This window comes from Diospyros lotus, chromosome 2 (assembly GCF_014633365.1).
Source record: "Diospyros lotus cultivar Yz01 chromosome 2, ASM1463336v1, whole genome shotgun sequence".
Taxonomy (NCBI): domain Eukaryota; kingdom Viridiplantae; phylum Streptophyta; class Magnoliopsida; order Ericales; family Ebenaceae; genus Diospyros; species Diospyros lotus.
In genome coordinates, this window is record NC_068339.1 from 23,250,886 (window position 1) to 23,272,820 (window position 21,935).

General features: G+C 33.8%; 1 protein-coding gene across 5 annotated transcripts in view; it reads left to right on the top strand.

Moving 5' to 3' along the window:
* The first annotated feature begins 15,700 nt into the window (after positions 1-15,700).
* The window catches only part of LOC127794888 (SH2 domain-containing protein A-like), a 62,120-nt gene continuing 55,885 nt past the window's right edge, over positions 15,701-21,935 (top strand). For 3 of the 5 annotated variants that reach the window (XM_052326170.1, XM_052326173.1, XM_052326174.1), the window contains exon 1: positions 15,701-16,077. The gene's annotated coding sequence lies outside the window, so the exon portion shown is untranslated. Of the gene's footprint in view, positions 16,078-18,901; positions 19,093-19,229; positions 20,686-20,985; positions 21,040-21,935 lie in introns of all 5 variants that reach the window. The other 2 variants (XM_052326171.1, XM_052326172.1) reach the window with 2 other exon arrangements.

The following is a 21,935-nucleotide window of genomic DNA, read 5'->3' on the forward strand; positions in this document are numbered from 1 at the left end:
TAATAGAAATATTAACCAACTAAACCCAAAACTATCTTATTTCAAACTTCAAGATGAAACAATTAAGGAAATGGCTAAATAAATGAATAACGAACAAGACAAGTCCAAAACTAAAACCCTATGCCATTGGTTACTGGGTGAGTCTATCTCCAAGCAATCTCCTCAACTAATCTAGCTCTCATCACCTGAAACGTGGGGAAAATAAAGGGATGAGCTAAAGCTTAGCAAGTAAACTCCATGTACATGATGCATGCTCGTGACATGCAAAGTTTTAATAAAGTTTGGAAAATATATCCCCATTTATTTTAACTTTTCAAAATATTTCATTACTATCATGAGCTCACAGGATGTGTCATCTAGCCAATCGAAATGCAGTGGGCAATTCTTATTTGGAACCAAATTCATTCCATCGGTAGTACCGCAAAGGGGTTAAAAATTTATTTCCACTTTCAACTTTCACATTCACATTTCTTCACAGGTCGGGTGCGCCGGTCCCCCACGCCCCATTTCCCACTCACATTATTCATAGCATAGACATTTACCCTTTTCCTTTAAAATTTGAGTTACATATCTTTGAAAGAAAATTTGCACCTTTACACATCTTTCATGTGAAAAACATTTAACCTTCTCTAATCAATGCCTATGCATGCTCATTGATGCAATGACATGTCATATATACATGTTTAATCATTTTCTTTGTATGTAAGGAAGTGACACAAAGTAACGAGAAGATTTAGCATTAAATATCTACAAGCAAACCATAAAGCATAATGTTTCCACATTAATCGTTCAACATGGAATGAAAAATAGAGAGAGTTTACTTACCTGAAGTCTTTAAAAGTTTAATTTTTTTTTCTCTCTTTTTTTTATTAAGTCTTGAGTTAGGTGGGCTTTAATTGGGCTTTTGGGTTATTTATTTATTTATTTTTTCTCACCCATTGGGCCAATAATGAGTCTCTTAAAAATTAAACCCAACATTAAATTAATTTGTATTCTAGATCCTATTGAGTGCTATTTAAAAATTTCAAACCCAAATAAATATATTTAGCCACTTGAATTCAAATTGATAAAATTATAATACACTTAGAAATTTTTGAATCAATAGTAACACATTGAACTGCATAATAACAAATTATAATTTTTTTTTTCTAATTGGCACATTGAGCGCGACGGTGTCCATTTCCTTCCACTGCATAACAAGGCTCAATAATTGATAGTAATAATTATAATTAAATCATTTATATGGGCATAAGCAATAAAATTACGCAAAATTTATAAATGCATGTGAAATGACACTTGGTGTTACACCTTATGGCCACGATACGCATGATGAATGATATCAACATGCATTTCATAGCATGTCATGTGTGGAGTCTACGTGATGGATACATATCAGAGCATGTCAATATAATGAAAGCATTCTCGAAGATCAGAGTTTAACATAAACATTTATAATCATACTAAACCTGTAACAGTATACTTTCGTTTCACAATTAAGCTGTCTCGATAAGCGTGACGACCTCGATAAACGTGTCAAACGAGCTATTTCCCAATCCTCGGGCCTAAAGGGTTCCTAAAACATTAAATTTATTCTAGAATATCAATTTCCTATTTTTCTCATAATTTCCACAATTTCTCCTTATTTTCGAAGTCTTATTTTCTCAAAAATTCATAATAAATATTTAAACCCTCATTCAACCCAATTTTTCTTCACTAATATTCTTAAAATAACATTTCTAGCCTTCTGGAATTTTTTTGTAATTTTTCAGATTAAATTCCTATTTTTTCCCTTATTTCCATAATAACAAAATCAGTAAATAAATAATTAATTGAGCATTTTCCAAGGAATTGTTTCTCAAAATAAAACATAAATTAAATTCTAGATTTTCTAAATTTTTTCAAAAATTTTTGCAAAACTTTTCCTATTTTATTTTATTTTTTTCTTTCTTTCTTTCTTTTTTTTTTTCTTTTTCTTTCCTACCTAGCGCATGTGTGGCCCACGCACAGCCTCCCCACGCACTGGCGCGTGCGGCCACGCCTGACGCCTTCGAGCTTCGAAACGACTTTCTTTCCCTTCCTAAACCCGACCTTCTGACCTCAAATATCATCTTAGAATTTTAAAAAAAACATCAAGAAGTACCTCGATTTGCTGGTTGAATCCTCAGCTCCGGCAATGTGCGGCTTTTTCGGCGAGCCTCGATTTCTCGCTTTCTCCTGCTCCGACAATCCCCAAACGCTCCAAAAATCTTACCCACGACGCAAGGATCCAAATCGCGCTCACCACTCTCTCAAACAGTGCCCTAATCTCTCAATCTTTGAAGTAAAAGTTGGATGAAAATGAGTCGCCCGAACACGGCTATTTATAGCCCAAAACTGACATTTCTTATCCCATCACGGGCACCCACGTGTCCTGAAGGCCATCCCGTCTGCCATTGCGGCATTAATGCCGCTCCTCTCCCTCTGATAGCTTGTTGCAGTCGCAGCAAGAGTATAACCATTGCGCCTGCTTCGATTTTCTCTTGATTTTTTTTTTATATATACATATATACATATATGAAATATTGAAAGAAAATTCTAATTTTTAGTACCTAAGCCTTATAATTTATGGAATTTTTTACTATGATTAAACTATATACAGTTTATACAATATAAATAATTTTATACATACCTAACCCTATTAAATTTACAAATAAATACTAAAATTCTAATAATTTCACTAGGGTCCGAAATACCAAAATTATGATTATTATTTACGATGTTTTAGGGTATTACACCACATGTATAACTAATTGCCCTAGTGTAACTTTTATGGCCACCCAACTTGGCACGAAACCCTAGGCAATCATCCCGGCAACACACACGGCACAGGATACACCTATACATTGTTCCTGCAAATACCATTGGGAAATTACAACTACACTATCCAAGTAACATCCTAGATTGACATCCTAAATAGATAACACAAACACATGCCAATGCCACATACCATACTTCGATGCATCATATAAAAGAACATTTCATGTACATAATTTATCGCATAAAATTCAATGCACATGTATAAAATATTTTTGGGACTAACCTCCATATGAAAATAACCACCATAGGTTAAACCGTACACATGCAACAAAACCCTTTGCATGTAACCAAATCAAGTTTAGGAAGAATAAAACTAATTTTTTAAGTAAGAACACTAACCTCGAACGTACTCAAAATGCCTCAATTTTTGTGCACAGCCTAGATTCTCGTGCCAATGTCACCAGCAACCGCTCTTTTACTCAACCTCGAGTTTCAACGATCCCTAGATATCGTATTTATTCAAAGGAATATTAAAATCCATTTTTGTCAATTTTTTCAATCCAAAAACTAGTTCTCAGTCCAGTCGACTAAGTCAACCTGATAGTTGACTAAACCCAACCCTTAGTCAACTCATCTACACCCTTAGTCGACTAATCTAGAAAAAAATTACAAAAATGTTTTGATTGACTCCAAGTTTAATCTTATCACGATTTCAAGCTTTATCAACCCTAAATTAGGACAAAATAAGACATTTAGCCTTGTTTATCAAGTGAAAGAGTCTATGATACCATAAATGTAAAACCTTAATATGGCATGACTTGAGATGTGTGGTATATGTGCAACATGGGCATGACACGATACAAGCATAATGACATTTATATATTAGGCATGCGTGAGCATCAGTCATGATTTTTTTTTTAAGTGTTACACGAGCATTATGTGTATGAGCATGAAAGTGATGCATTACATGACAAGGAAAGTTATTGTGTGCGAGGCAGATGATTCTGTGGCATATAACCCCCAAAACCAATAGACTTATGTCTGAATGGGGTTTCAGACTTTGTGTAATACCCGAGAATTTTACAGATAAATTAAGGGTATAAGGGTAATTTCTTATCGCTATGAATGATCGTATAGACTGCAAGGAGTGCCTTGGAGCCGAGATGCCAAAGGAAAATGATATGAAAGTGATTAGTATTTTGAGGAATGATTTATGGCATCGAAAGAAACCTAATCAGGAACAATTTTTGATACAACTAAAATGCAGCTACGATTTAAGCTGCAAAATTGAATTATCGTAGGGGGCTTCCGGGAAGTCAACGGAACCTTGAGAGAGTTCATATTCAGTATGTAGGACAACCATTGTAACGCCCCGTTTTCCCACAACGAGCGTTAACTCGAGATTTCGGGGATATTTTTTTTTTTTTTCAACATCAAATACTCAACATAAGTCCCTCGATATACATACCCTCGTCATAATCATTTCCCGACAATCCCGATCGTACCTTCTTAGCATATCAAAATTTAAGAATCAATAGATTAAGACAAGTAGTATCAATCACATCAGCGAAAGTAAGATCGAAACCTCAAATATATATAACCGACAATTCCTTTACAATATCTAAACCGATGTTTCACATGAAAATATCAAAATATTACACAACCTCTAAACATCATAATCATAGACAAAACCTACGAAAATATAGCAGCTACATCTCGATGACATTCTTTCCCTTGGCACCACTGCTTTCACCTGGAACGTTTGAATATTCCAGGGATATAGTCCAAATTAGATGCTGAATCATCTAAATGAGAGTTCAAAAACGTTTTCATGCAGATATGAAAAATCATATACAAAATCAATAAATCCCGACATGCACCAGCCTAAGAGAATCTCACATAGCACTTAACCCTAACCGGGGAAAATGTAATCTCTCTAAAGGCGACACGACCACTTCGACCCATTGGCAAAACAATCATACTTAAGAGGGACAACCTCGACATATGAACCCGGGAATCACCCCATTGTCATTGTTAGGCTTTACGCTCCAACTTAAAAGCAATCCAAAACCCAACGCAACCCTAGCCCCAAGAGTGTCACATCAGCACTATCCTCGAAATCGACGTCACCTCGGCATTAATGCTATTGCTCAAAGGAACCTGGGGTGGTGTCCACTCGCAGCCCCGCCACTTGAGCCAACAATTGGGGTGGTGTCCACTCTTAGCCCCGTCCCAAGTGGGTCGCCTAGCATTAATCCTAGGTACGCATCCCGAGTGCTGTCACTCTGTGCTACGTCACAGGTTACCAACCCACGTCCCACATGGACGACACAAAACAAGCCAATGCCAAAAAATCATAACATGCATAAAATCAACATATCAATGTATGCAATTTACCGTACGAAATTCAATGCATGTGTAAATAATTGTTTGGATAACCATAATAAACCAAGCCATAGGGATGAACATTCATAGTAAACCATTCACATGTCACTTAAAGTCTTTTCGAGTAGAACCACTCACAAGTCAAAACAAAGTTGGGGGCGAACACTCACCTTTGGCGAAATTTCAAATTCTTCTCGACAAACGCAGTACGCCTCGATTTGCGTGCCTACCTCGATTTGCGTGCCTTCTTCGAACTTCACCCGAGTCACTTCGTATCAACCCTCAAAGCACCCTAATCATCACATTTATCCAACAATTATAATTTCCCTTAATTTTCTCACAATTTTCCTATTTTTTTCCCATTTTCTTCTCTAATAATCCAAAATAAATATCTACACAACTATTTTCTCAAATATTTTTACATAATAATTCATAAACAATATTTATAAGTCTCTGGGATTTTTTGGAAATTTTCCAGATTTTTCTCCTATTTTCTCAAATTTCCATAATTACTTTTCCTTGAGAAAATTTATTTCTCATTGATTTACTTCGAATATACTTCAATAAAAATCACAAAAACTAATACAATAAATTCCTTATACTTATGGAATTTTTTCAGAATTTTCTAAAAATTCCTCCTATTTATTTTATATTTACATTTCCTTTCAAAAATCAAAAATAATTATTTCCCCAAGAAAGTTCCAAGATAAAAACGCATCAAAATAAACTATTCATCTTTCTTGAATTTATGGATATTTTTCCAGAATTTTAATTCCTTTAATTCTATTTGTTATCGAATTTTCTATATTTTTAGTATTTAAAAAAACACAAAAAAATACTTCTGGTCATCTTCTCGGGCGACAGTGACCGGCGACCTTCTCCGATGGCTGATCTGAAGACACCATCTTGAAGCTCTCTTCAAGTCGATCACAATAGAACCTTCACATGGCCGAAAAACTTACCGGAAGCTGCTCGATTTGACGATTTACAATCCGACTTTGGCGAAGCTTTGCGTTTTCCAGCGAGCCAAGTTGACCTTCGATTTGAACTCCGATTGACACGAAACTTTCCAAATCAGTTACCCATCACCTTGCGAACAAAAGCCCCTTATTAGATCGCTCGATCGATCACTCTACAACCCAATTTCATCTTCACTCGATATATGTATATATATACACGGCCAAATGCAAAAAGACCCTTATACCGATCCAAAAATTCTCAAAATTTTCAGAAATGATCCTATTCCCTCAAGGATCAAAAGCCCCTTATTGGCTTCCCTAGATTTGCTCTCAAAATGGAGCAATTTGATGCTTCATTTTTGGCCGAAACCCTTGGCTATTTATAGCCAAATCCGACCCCCACGTGGCCGATTTCCAGCCAAGGCTTCTTCCCCACGTCTCCTAGACCACCCTAGGCCACTCCCTAATGACCCTAGGCTGCCCAAATCGCCGGAATTTCAGGCCAAAATCTCGGCCAGATCTGCCATGCTTTGGCAGATTTTTGAAAATTACAATTTGGCCCCCCTTGAACTTTCTTTTACATTTTGGCCCTTATCCTTAAGCCCTGATCTTCCCAACACTATCACTAAGACCCTCAAGATTATTAATTCTCATTTCTCCCTTGAAACTTTCAAAAATTTACCGTTTTGACCTCCTTCGGGCATTTTTAGAAAATTACACTTAGGCCCGATTGATTTATTTGACCTTAAATCTACTCGATTCAACCTGAAACCACTTAAGAGTTGTTCTATACATCGAATACTAGTCCTTGACACTCTCCATTGACTTTTTAAACGTCGTTTATAGCAATTCGGTAATACGACCTAATTGGCAGCTGTATTTTTGCTGTACCGAAAACTGTTCCCGATCTCATTTCTTTTATCACTAAAAATCATAATTTTAATTAATCGTCGATACTATACCATTTTCCTTGGCTATCTAGGGTCCAAGGTACTCCCTCTGATTAATTCGATCGTCCAAAGCTGTGTTAGTGTGCCCTATAGTCTTATTTTTTCCAAAATTCCAATTATGCCCTTTATCAAATATCATTTTTATCCTCAAAATTATTCTCGAGTGTTACAACCATTCAGCGGTTTTAGGAAGAAACGAAAAGGTTTACGGCCAAAACAAATATTCAGGCCTAAGTGCAGTTTTTCAAAATTGCTAGAGAGAGGTCGAAATGTTATTTTTTGGAATCTTAGGGATTGAAATGGATGTTTTAGAACTTGAGTGTCTTCAATGCAATTATGAAAAGTTGAGGGGCTTTATGAAAATGGGCCAAAGTGAGAAAGCCAAAGTGTAATTTTAGGAAAATCTCCAAAACAGCCATGGCTGACTAGCCTATGCAATCACCAAAATCGGCCATGGAAAACCCAAGAAAGTGGTTGGGGGCCTCGAGCCAAAGCCAAGACAAGCTTCTTGGCCGATAATCGGCCAAAAGCACGTCGGAATCAGCCAACTTTAGGCTGAAAATGGCCAAAAGTTTGGCCACTGAGAATTGATTTTGAGAGATCTTTCGATGGGTTTTGGACCAACTTGGGGGAGGCAGAGGCTCTAGGGGACTTGGGTTGGTCGAGCTCAAGCATTTGAAGGCCCGAAATAGCCTATAAATAGGCATTCATGGTGGCCGAATCTGAGGAGGTTTTTGGCTTCAAATCGAGGCTGTTCTTGAACGAATTGAGAAACCAAACCATAGGGTTTTTGTTTCCCATGAGATGAGGATGATATCTAGAGAATTTTGAGCATTTTTGTTAAGGTTTGAGGGGTGTTCGAGGCTTCGCCGGAGATGGGAGGCTGATCGCTTGACCGAGTCTTTGGCCGGCTCGTTTGCAACCTTCTGGTGCTTCTTTCGAACTTTAAGATGGCCCATCTGGATCGACTGGGCAAGGAGAGCAAGATGGTGGAGAAATCCAGCTTTGTTGGTGTGTCGGGGTTGGGGAAGACAGCTGGCGAGTGGGCTACACGCGTTGGTCACCACGCGCAGCCCATGCGCCAGCGCGTGAAGGCACGTCCTTGGCTGATAAATTTGGCAAAAATCTTGGAAGTGCACAAAGTTTTGGTGTTTGCCTTTTCGATGTGTCGATTTTTGCAATAACTAACCTCGTTTTGCATGCAAACAGATCTTGAAGGTAAGTTTTGGAATTTTCCTTTGAAGTTCTGAGAATATAATGAATTGTTGTGGAAAAAGATTGGTGAAAATCGTTAAAGATGTTTTTATTTGGATTTTAGAAGGAAAAATGAGAGAAAATAAAGGAAAATATCAAGAAATTGGGGTATTGAAATATTTTGTGATGAAATATGATTTTATAGGATTGTTGTGCTCGGGGAATAGTTATTCGTTCGACTTTTGGAGTTTGGCCCAAAAATTGAGGTCAAGCACGCAAATCGAGGTGATACGTATTTTTTTAAGTAAACCAAACTTCATGCTAAAGGTGAGTAGTTTTATCACAATAATTTATGTATGATGTGTTTGCTTATATTATGCATTATATGTATAAAGTTATGATTGATAGGGTTTCATTGTATGTATATTTTTATCTATTTTTTATCTTAACTTTATATGATTTTTTCTACATAAAATGTGTTTATATGGATTTTACATCATTTTAATCTCTTTTTGTAGGAACTCAGCAAAGGATATTATTTCGAAGATTTGAGCGTAAAAAGAAAAGGAAAAAAATATTATAAAGTTAATTTTAAAATAAATATTTTAATATAAATAAAAATAAATAAATATTTTATATAATAATAATTATTATAATATAATAAAGTTATTATAATTAATAGTATATTAGATATTATATATTATATATTATATTATATTATTTATATATACAATAGTGTGGCAGTGGCGTGGGATTGAAAATGAGGGATTAGGGCTGCCATATGCATTATATATATATATATATAATAAAAAAAGGCACTAAGGGGGAAGGAAGGTAGCGGCTGTGCATCCTATAAATTTATGTATATAATAAGAGATTAAGGGAGAGAATGGAAGGCTAGGAGGAGACAGAGACTTGGCGGCGCACAAGGAGAATTGGAGACTGCACAGCATTGAAGAAAATTGAATGAAGCAATTAACAGAGGTTTAAGTCAGGCGCACACAAGAAGGCAACGAACAGACGGATGAGAGCGGCGCAGGGACCTTCCTCTTTATGATTCTTCATTCAGTTTTATTTTTATTCTATTAATTTTATTATGAACTAATTTTATTTAATTAGGGTTTGAGATGAAACTTATTATGAATTCTTGATTTTTATTGATTGAGTTTTTTATCGTGATTTCAGTTATTTATTACTTGTTCTTAATATGATTAAGTGATTTAACCATTACTTAACTGATCTCGTATTATGATTTGAAACCGAAAGGTAATTTCATAACAGGTTGAAGTAATAAATTTTATAAGATAGATAATTGATAAGAGATTTGATAATTGAATCTTATAAGGGATAATGAATTAAAACTTAACAATGAATTTTATTTGTTATAATTATTGAAAAATAGGTTGATTGTTAACAGATTGAGATTTAATTAGGTTAGTAAATATTAGGAAAGAAACTAACCAATTTAGATATTCACCTCATTGAATTGATAGAAACCCAATTGATTGAAAATTAAGAAGAATTAATAAGTGAATTCGAAATACCCTAGTTGCCTTCATTTTATCCAAGTTAAGTTGTTTTTAAATTTGCATTTAATTTTAGTTCTCATTAGTTTAATTTATTTAAATTCATCTTCCTTTTATAATTAAAATAATATTAAAATTAATCCAATTTTGGTACTTAATCCAATCCTCGTGGGATCGACACTCTACTCATTCATTATATTACTTGTGCGATTCGTATGCTTGCGAATTAACCTAACAATGATCATTTTGTCATATTGCATGGAAAGTTGTGATTTGCATGGCACAATATTATTAGCATATTGATATACGTGCATGGGATTGAGATGTCGCCATGATAGTGTAGCCGTAATTCTCCAAGGGTAATTGATGGCACAACATTGGGATTATCTTGCTGAAGGTGTCAGGATTCTACCTTGGGTTTTGTGCCGGGCTGGTAAACCAAGGAAGTTACACTAGGGCATATGATTGTTTATATTATTGCATCATGCATTCATGGATGATGTTTCTAAACCCTCACTAAAAGATTCATTTTCTTATTTGAGTTATGCCCTTGAAACACTCAAACGTTCCAGTTAGGTTTGCAGCTATGGCTAGGGGATGATTGAGATGTAACGACACGTGATGACGTGGGCGATGGGTTTGACGAGTTATTCCGATATATGCTCTTTCGTGAGGATTCATGATACGTCTTTAGTCATGGTTAGAAGATTATACTACATTGAAGATCATGTATAATTGTTACTAGTTACTATATTTCTGAGGAATCGTCAAATTATACAGATAAGTCTCCATGTATTTAAGTATTTGATGATATGATGTTACAAATTCTTATGTTATGATTAAGTGAATTAAGTTATGTACCATATCAGGTTTTGATTTTAAGCTTCCACATTTGTGATGATTAACTGTCTTAGTTTATTAATTCTTGTTTAGTATGTTGAGAAGGTAGAACAAGATTATCGGTAAATGATTTATATTGAAAAAAAATATTCCTAAAATTCTTAAGTTATTTAACGCTCGGAAAAGCGGGACGTTACATTCTGGGTGACAACCTAGGGGCGAGCCATTTGGTGACAATCATGGGTGAGATTATGTGGGCACTGAGACTTGTTACTATTCCGTAGATTGCAGATGTTCAGAGGCAGGCCGGTATGTATAATTATTTTTGTGGCCGATTGGCCATATGTGTTACTAACATATATTTGTGTGATGTATGGCACGTTCGTAGTATAATGTTTTATGGGTGGGTGAGTGGAATTATAAGTTATGTAAATGATTTGCTCTGCCTGTTTCGATTATCACCTACCATACACACTCCGTGCTATGGTTTCATCTATGTTATTTTTATTGTTCATACTTGGTGAGTCTTGTGGCTCATACTTGTATTCATCACTATTCCAGGTAAGGGAAAAGAGATAGCTGAGGAGAATTCGAGTAGGGTGGATGGTTAGATATGTGTGTCAGGGCATTCTAAGACAAAATATCGTGGGAGTGGATTTTGTGAAGCCAATGCCTACATTTTTTTTTTTTTTTTTATAAACAGAGCATGTAATAGTAAAGGAAGTGATAATTGTTTTGGCATGTTGTGTACGTTTTGGAATCTTAAATGAATGAGAATTGGATGATATGGCATGTATGAATGTAAATTTATTGGGTAGATGGATGTTTGTCTTTTTGGCTCTCAAGTCTCTTATGGTTTCTCTAACATTCCCTTTCTCGGTCCTCTTGTGTGTTGGGTCAGTAGGGGAGGGGTGTTACATCAACAAATTTAGAGAGTTCAAAAGCTTGGTGAAAAAGTAAAGTGACTATTATCTAAAGTGTATAAGGACAGACGATGTAGATGAATACTCATCTTGGGAATTTAAAGTCTATTACAAGGAGCATGTCATAGTTCATCAATACACTATACCTTATACCCCCAACAAAATAGTGTCTTAAGAGTTCAAGAGCTTGGTGGAGAAGAAACAACTATTATCTAAAGTGTCAAAGGACAGACGATGTAGATGAATACACCTTTTGAGAATTTAAAGTAGTCTATTGCAAGGAACATGGCATAGATCATCAAAACACTATACCCTATACCCTCCAACAAAATGTGTCTTAAGAAGAAAAAACAAGGTCATTCTCAACATAGTCAAGTACATGTTCAAAGAGTGTGATGTCCTAATGGAGATTTGTGGAGATGCAGCTGCTTGTGCAATCACTACAAAAAAATTGGTTTTTTGTGATGGAAAAAATTCGTTGTTAAATGCCTAAAATTCTGTCCTAATTACTTAGCGATGGTTTTTTATTCATCACTTAAGCAAGCGTCACTAATTACTTAGGGACGAATTTTTAAATCCATCGCTAAAAGAAAAAAATTCATCGCTAAATTGGTTACATCATCAGTCAAATTTAGATGGAAAAATTCCATCGCTATTAGTGACAAATTCATCCAATGCCATGGGTGTATTACAAGAAAATAGTATATTAGAGACGAATTTTTTTGAAACATATTTTTTCTGTCTCAAATTTGAGATGGATTTGAGATGAGAATTTTTTCGTTTATAATTTGAGACAGATTTTTTCTGTCTCCAAATTTGTCTTAAATTTGTGACGAATTTTTTTATCTCTAAATCCGTCTTTAATTTGATGCAGAGTTTTTTCGTCTTAAAATTCGTCTCAAATTTAAAACGAAAAAATTTATGTCTCTAAATCCGTCTCAAATTAGAGACAAAAAATATTCGACAGAAACAAAATCCATCTCAACTTAGAGATGAAAAAATTTATATCTCTAAATCTATCTCAACTTTGAGACGGATTTTTTTTATTTCTAAATCAGTCTCAAATTTGAGACGGAATTAGAGACGAAAAGAAATCTGTCTTGAAATTAAAAATTTTAAATTAATTAAAAATATTATATAAATTAAAATTTTCATTTAAAGATATAAAAATTAAATATATCCCAAAATGAAATATATTTAATTAAAGTCTAAATAAATATATATATAAATGTAAACTACAAATTTATAAATTAAAATATATATTAAATATATAATAAGTAACTATTGGTAATATTTATTAAATGTATACAAAATGAAAAAAATGTGAGAGGAGAGAGATAAATGGGCACATTTTAAAAAAAAAATAGTATATGAATTATATTTTGTTTAATGTGAAAAGTATACTAAAATTAAATTAAATAATATTTAGAGAATATATATATACTATTCTTGGATTGAAAAGATTATATAAATATTTTTAAACTGATGATAGAGTCAAGAAAAACACATAAAATTTCAAAATCTTGGTATATCATATGATTTTGTAATAATTTTTTGAATTAAGAATAATAATAAATCAAACACGATTAGCATATACATTTCTCTATATAGTATATATCAATTTCTATGTAGTACATCAAACATGATCTTAATTAATAATATAATTAGTTATATCTTCATAAAGTATTTATTCATTTAATAATATATTTAGTATACTATTCGATATTTAATTAATCTATCTGCATTGTGTTTGATTAATAAATGCAATTCATTATGTTTTATTAATCATAAATATATGAATTAACTTAAATTCATATGGTTGAGGTGACATAAAATTTAAAAATATAATATGAATTTATTTTAATATAATTGAGTTGAAATTAATTTTTGAAATTGAATAAAAATATGAATGAAATTATACATTTAATGTTAACATTTCCTGTACCTATAAAGTGACATATATATGATCCTAGCATACCACTTTAATTAGTCATAAGTGTCATATGTAAATATCATAAAATGTAACAATAATACGAAAAAATGTGAAATATAAAATTAAATATATATAAATGTAAACTAATTTTGAAAAAAAAATAAATTGAAATATCACTACAAGAAATGTGATTATTAGTTACGAATTTATAAATGACAAATAAAATTTTGTCACCAATACTTTATTATTAGTGACGAAAAATTACTTTCGTCACCAAGCACGCAATGATTTAGCTGTTTAGTGATGAATGGTAAATTGTGGTCACTAATGCTCTAAACTATTATGATTACATCAAATTATTTACTTTGACAACAACATCTATAATGCATTAGTGATAAATGTTTTTGTCAATAATAATGATATTAAATGTGACAAAAATGTTTTTTGAAAAAATTATAAAAGGGTGACAAATATATTTATCATATTCTCAATGTGCCATAGTGGAAAAATATTTGTGTCAAATAATTTACACAAGTGACAAATTTCTTTAGTAAGAAAATATTAATATTAATGAAAATATTTTGTCACAAAATCAAAAAATATGACAAAAATGCTTTTGTTAGAATTATCAAATGATGACAAATATTTTCGTCATATTCTCAATGTTTCAATAGTGACAAAACTATTTATCTTAGTAATTTGTAAAAATGACAATTTTTTTTGAAAAAAATATTAATAATATTGAAATTATTTTGTTCACAAAATCATGAAAAACAAGAAAAATATTTGTCACCATTATTAAAGGATAACAAAAATTAATAGGGAGGGAAAGTTTTAGTGGATGTAAAATGAGGGAATCAAAAGAAAGAGGTAAAAATTAATAGAGAGGGAACGTTTTTGAGGATGTAAAATGGAAAAATAAAAAAATAAAGTGCTTTTTTTTAATTTATTAATAAATATAAATAATAATATTTATTTAAAATTTAATATTTAACCATATAATTAAAAAATAAATTAAAAGTGAATCAATCTAAGACATAAGATGATTAAATAATTAAAAGATCTTGAAAATAATTCAAAAAATGTTAAATAAAAAATTATAATTTCGTAAAATAGAAAAAAAATATAATTATCTTACCTTAAGCCCATTTAATACATATAATTATTGATATTCTCAATTGATGTATTGAACTCAAGTAGTTAATATAAAATAGTTGAATCCCTGATAAAATAAATTAATTACTGTATTATGTTTTTCTAAAAAATCAAGATTTGATAAGATAATATTATCTTATTTGGATCAAAAAAGATACTTATGTACTAAGTTGCATGGAAATATAAACAAGAAATAGGAAACGTTTTCGATACAAAATGAATATATTTTTCTCTATTTTTTTAGAGTACCAAGAGTCCAATACTACAAAGTGATAAAACTTATCTCTCCAATTGCAGGAACAAATCACATACAATTCAGATTCAATTATATTTACATGATATATTTTTAATTAATGTATAATTGACTAATAATATTAAATTTAAAATTGAATAATTTATGTATGAAAAGAAGATGGTAATAGAAACGGTACATGTAAACTTGATTTTTAATATCTTATTTTTTCTTGTCAAGTCAATTTAATTTAAAATAAAAATAGTGAAAAGTAGTAGAAAAGGAGAATGCAACAACGAGAAGAGAGGCAACAACGAAAAAAGAATTAATTAAAATTTTTAATTCTAACCATAAAATAATATAAGAGAATTATTAGACAGTTTTTTTTATAAATACAAGAATATCATTTTAAATGATATTTATTGATAATGTAATATATTAAAACATTATGAATATATTAAAAAAATATAATATATTAAATTAATTTTTTATAATTATTAAAGTTATAATATAATTATATTTTTAAATAAATATTAATTTGATGTTATAATTTAAATTATTTTATTATCATATTTAATTTATTATCATAAATTATTATGTAAATTATCTAATAGTGATCATAATTTAAATTATTTTATCAGATATCATAATTATAATTATTTTATTTTATTAATTAAATAATTATTAATATTATTTTAATATATTATTTAATTTTTTTAATTACTAAATATTTAAAGCAACAAAATAATTTTTGAAGGCAAGAGATGCCTCGCCTCTTGAAAATTGTAATTACCCCCTTGCAAATCCCTAAATCCACAAATCCCCCCTTCAAATTCCCAAATCTCATCTGCCCCACTCATACTCCCTCTCTCGTACTCCCGCCGGCCGCCGAGGCCTTCTCTAGCCCATCGCCGCCGCCTCCTCACTGCCTCAACGCCACCGCCGCCTGCCTTCGCCGTCTCCAGCCCATCGCTGCCGCAGCCTCAAGCTCAACGCCGCCTCCTCACTGCCTCATCGCCGCCGCCGTCGACTCCTCGCTGCCTTTATCTCCATTCGCCGTCTCCAGCCCATCGCCGCCCCGTCCTCCTTGCTGCCTTTATCTCCCTTCGCCGTCTCCAGCCCATCGCCGCCCCCTCCTCCTCGCTGCCTCAACGCCACTGTCGCCTTCTGCTTGCATTCGAAAGGTCATTCAACTACTTCTGAGATCTATATATTTTTTAATTTTAAGTTTTGTCTTTTCCCTCAAAATATTTGTGGGTCTGTTCTGGTTATTTCATTCCATGGTAAATATATTTTAGAATCTTATAATCAGTGTTGTCTGCAGAAACTAATTGCCAACATTTTTTTTGGTACTTATGTGTGTTACCCTGCAAATTGTGTGATTAACATGAGTTTAGGTGATGATGCTCTGGTCATTACTGTTGTACTATTGATTCATGAAAGCATAGAGCTTGTTGCTGGGGAAATTGATAATTAACAGTGATGTATTGTGTGGGTTCAAACTTGTAAAATTATGTGTGCGCAAAAATGGTAACAATGTTGGCCAGGATTTCATCTCTAAAATTTACAATATGTAAATGTAAAAAGTACTACAATACAAATATACACCACTCATAAAATTTCAACGGACTCAATCTAGGTTGTATCAGATTTTCCAGTTTTCATCTTAGAAGAGGTCTCCATGGCTTCAATGTATAGATCTTAGCAGTTATACAAGCTCCAGTGGGTTTTTCTCATATGGATGCTGATGCAAGAAGAATGCCTGCACCATGATAGGCTATCTAAAGCATAATGCAAATAATTAATGGTTTTACTTACTTCGCACACAGGGACTTTTGGATTTTGATCAAGGGCTTCTTGAATATGTGTTGAAGTAGAAGTTTCTGTGTCCCTTTCATTTTATTTTCTTTTTAGCCTTCTATTCCAATGCAAGCAAGTTGTTTTCCTTTGCTTGAATATTTTTTAAATGGGATCATGACATGAATATTTTTTAAATGGGATCATGACAACCTATGATGCTAGTTGTTATAGCCAAACTAGGAATGGACAATGTCAATTCACTAGTTTGAGAGGGAGTGTCATGAATCAAGGCTAAGATTATGTGTGTGATTGGTCAAATATTCTGTAGATTTAAATGTTGTAATTAGGATATAATCATATTTATATTATTGTAAATAGAAGATTACTCAGTTGGGGGATTTGTTTCCATAGTTAGATAGACATTCTATTTGTATATATGTATTTTCCAGTTCAATGAGAAAGTAAGCCATATTTTTCCACAGTTAGGACATGTGAAAAGAAGACTAATAAATTCACATACGGAACTAGTTGATGCAATGGAGAAAGTTCTTTAAACATGACATAGATAGGATAAAAATCTTACGAAGGGTATAGCCATGGATAAAGATAGATACAGATTTAGAATTCATGTAATTAACCCCACCTAGTGGGATTGATGCTTGTGATTGTTTATTTTTGTTGTTGCAAGCACTAAAGCTAAGAACTTGGAGCAAAACTTTTAAATACGACATAAAACTTAACAGCATTGCAGAGGAGAAAGCCATGGATGAAGATGGTTATATGTCTAAAATTCATGCTACTGACCCCACTTAATGGGATTAGGGCCTGTGATTGTTGTTGTAGTTGTTAGGCACTGAACCCAATGTGTCAATTTGGCCACTAAGGACTTGTGTTTGCTGAAAACCTAAAGGGTACATTTCTTGGTGTCACAACAAAATGGGAAAGAATTGATTAATGTATTGTGAATGAAAAAACACATAAACCTGAATTTGACAAGAACTATTGAGTTTGTTAAGCATAACAGATCAGTATGGATATAATAAAAGGGCCAAAAATTAATCTCAGATTCGAAAGTTGATCATCTGGAAAAGTAAACTATGGACCAAATAATCTGTGTGCAACTTTGAATGGCCTCCATCCCGCACTTAGTACATTCTTCTCAACCAAATGCTTTGTATGCTATTCCTCTTCATTTTCCATATCATGACATCATCATATACTTTGTTAGTCACTCAAAGATGCCTTCTTTTTGAATTAATAAGGTTATACAAATTATGAAAAACCCAGATTTTGGCATTATATATATAGGAAAATGTTACACAGATTAATAAATTGCTAGCGAGATTTTGGCAATATATCAACATATGGTAATGTTTTATCATTTTGAGAACAAAAGTGTAACACCCGAAATGGCTGATGATGAGGGTTTCAGATTGAGGGGAACCAAGGGGCTGAGGTTAGGGTTATAGAAGAAACCCTGCATTTTACTTTGATTTTCTACTTACCCAGATTTTGGCTGAAAATGCCCCACTGTTTGGTGACTTCAAGTGGAGAGAGAGAGAAAGAGAGGGAGAGAGAGAGAGAGAGCCAATTTCGACCCCAAATTCAAAACCAATTAATAACCCAACCCAATTGACTGGAGCCATTTTGTAGAATAATTAAGTTATTTGTGAGTAGGTGTGTACCTTTTATGGCCTTTCAGAAGACAACCCTAGAGCCATCGGTAGCGGTAGCAGGTATTGATCGACGACCTTCTTAATTTGACAACGACTGATTAGTAGCTGCTACCACATATTCTCATGGTTGTTATTGTCCATGGATTTGAGACCTATTTTTCCATTTTCTCCAAGTAGTTGGTTCTTCTTAAACCCACGATTTCCTCCCCTTTTTGCCACCATTGCTGAGGCTTCAATTGGTTTGGGGTCCAACATAACACCCCTCCTATTTTTCTTAGCTATAATAATTGAAATCACTTCATTAAGTGAAGGTAAGTCATCTTTGCCTAGGATTTGAACGCTCACTTGATCAAACTCCACATTTAGACCTACAAGAAAATTGTAAGTGCGGTCTATTTTTATAAAAGCTTTCAAGGTGGTTGCATTATCATTGTTCTTCATCTCAATTACCTTGTAGTGATCCATTTCTTGCCATAGTCCCTTTAGGAATTGACATACTCAATGATAGTCCTATTATCTTGCTTTGCTGCAGCTATTTTGGTCTTCAACTTGTAGATCTAGGTAGATTGGGTTGCATCCTTCACCTTGGAGTAGGTTTGTTCGATGGACTCCCAAACCTCCTTTGCTGTTGACAAAAACATGCAAGTATCATTGATTTCAGGATCTATGGAACTCCACAGCCATGCAATGATCGTGGAATCTTCTTCATCCCATGCCACATAGGTTGGATCTCCCTTATTTGGTCCAGTTCCTATAATATGGTTAATCTTCCCTTTCCCTTTCAAAATGGTTCGAATCAACTGGGACCATTTAAGTTACTTCCTTCCATCCAACTAATAGACAACATTGATTTGCTACAGTTCTCTCGATGGCTAAAGCAACGTGGGTGCCGGTGTTTCCCTTGTATCATGGGAACTAGCTTCATCAGTGGTGGTTGACATATCCGGTTAATGGGAAGGGCTAAGGGAAGAATGTGAAATAACGTACTATTGCAGCAATGAAGGCTGCTCGTGATGGTTGTAGTAGCGGCAGAAGAATAGTCGGCGATGAAGGCTCGGAAACAAGAGTTTTAGGGTTTCTTTGGCTCTGGTTCCATATGGAAAATATGGCTTACTTTCTCATTGAATTGGAAAATGCATATATACACATAGAATGTCAACCTAACTTTGGGAACAAATATCCTAATTGAGTAATCTTCTATTTACAGTAATATAAATATGATTATATCCTTATTATAGCCTTTAAATCTACAAAATATTTGACCAATCACACGCATAATCACAGTCTTGATTCACGACGCTAACCATCTTAATTGCATCTCCTGCATTTGATAATCATTAGGCCTCGCTCCAACCTTATTATGTATAATTATGTTTCTTATTTTCTCTTTTATCGTATAACTACTCATTTATTGTAATATCTTCATCTCAGTTACACTCATATATTGGATTTTTTATTAAATTGATATTTTTTTGTTTTCTATACAACTAGCATCGAATTTGAAATTTTTACCAACTAGCATAATATGGTTTCTGAGCCTAGGCCGTGAGAGACCTACTAGTCTCTCTAACTAGCATGTCTCTCTACCTTGTCATCGCCAACACTTAACAAAAGAGTGCAAAAGTGTTTGGCAGGTAACTGGCGGGTCTTAGGTAAAGGCTAGTGTAATACCCCGAACCTTGATGTGAAGCTTGGATGTTGTAATGAAAATTGAAGTGACGAAATGAATGGTATTTTGATTTGAGAAAAAAGAAAGAAACCTTTGATTTTATTGTCTTGTGAATGTGAAAATGAGCTAGAAGTAACCTGGGGGAAAGAGTTAGGAATGTAGGATTCTATGTTTAAGGGGGCAAAAGTGTTTCCAGTGGAAGTTGAGGGTTAAAATGTCATCAGAAGTGGATTTCGGGCGTTAATGTAATAAGAGAAAGAAAGGAACCAGGCCTAAGTGTAAATATTTCAACTTGTTAAAGGTTAGTTCATTTTTAATAGGAGGTAATGATGATAATAATGAGTTCTTATCTTAAGAACACATGGGGCATGATTTGGGAGCTTAGGATTGGATGAAAAATAGAAATTTGGAATTAAGAGATATCCTAGAGATAATGAAAGATCATGTCATGATTACTTAAGGAGATATGGATATCTTGAAAGCCTATAAAAGGGGGAGGCTTGCTGTGGAAGTGGAGTGTGGCAAGTATAGAGATTTTCCAAGTAAAACAAAGAAGAAGAACCAAGAGAAGCATAGAAGGAAGAAGGTGGTGGCAGGTAACCGACGTCTCACCGGAAATCAGTCAATACAGCGGGAAAATCAAAGAGGTAAGTCGATTTTCTTTCCGTATGGCTGTAAAACATGAAAAGGGGAGTCCGTAGGTTCAAACGAAGGGTGAAACGGAGCTAAAATGAGCAAGATATGGCATTTTTAAACTTCAGTAGTAGGATCCATCGCGAGGAAAAAGGCGGCGCACGCGCCAGCTGCTGCTATGCGTGGCCACACTTCTGGTGGCGCGTGAGCAGCTCTCTTCCTCTGAAAATTTTCTGATTTCATCCTCTAATTATTCTTTATCACCATATGTAAAAATATTTGAAATTGGTGACACGAACTTTGTGAAACTGCAGCAAAACCGAGTTGAAAATCCTGTGAACAGTAACTCGACGGGGCTAACGACTAAGGTGAATGGTTTCTTGCATATTCCTTGGTACATGTTGATAATTTATTGAGTCATTTGTACTGGATGTGAACCTACTCACTTGATTTCCTTGTATAGCATGTTTCTTTACTTATTTCTTCACTACATAGTATGAGGCGTTGTGGCAAGCTAGTGGCCGTCATGGGTGGCTCTGTGGAGTCACATACCTGTGTTTAATGTGAGCATGACGTGCGCGGGGTGATTGCAACATTTTGGCATGGCTTCCACAAAAAGGGGATTTCATTTTGTATATGTGCATAACATATATGTTTTACTTCTTTCGTAAAACCACTTCACTTAGATACTTGTTATCTAATTTGGGTTGATGCCCCTGGAATGTTCCATGTTCCAGGTATGTTTAACGTGTCAGGAATTGAGGAAGCAAGCAAGGCGAGTGGCAAGGAAATTATGGACGCTTAATATTATTTTTTTTGATCTTGTAGCCTAATGTGTAGTCTTGTTCGAGTTGTAAATAAAACATTGTATTAGTTTGATGGATGTACTACTTAATGTTAAATTTAAACACCACCTGAAAGGAAAGGCTTGTATGTGTTTATATTAGCCTAGGAAACCCTTTCAATTCTCTTGGCAGGTTCGATCCATAACTTTCTTTGTTGAGGGTTTCCTAACACCCCTTAGGCAGTAATGTGTATATGCCTTCCTGTGATATTTGAGCTGAGGAGGTGTTACAGCTAGACTGGCGGTTTTTCTTTTGCAACAAATGATGTTGCTTACACCTGCTAGTAGGATTGGTGGGTTTTCTTTTTGTGGCTAGCAATGCTACTTACATCTGCTAGCTAGACTAGCGGGTCTTCTCTACCAAGGCTTGGATGCCACCTGATGCTATCATAGTGAAAATCACAAAATCGGTGCTAGTTG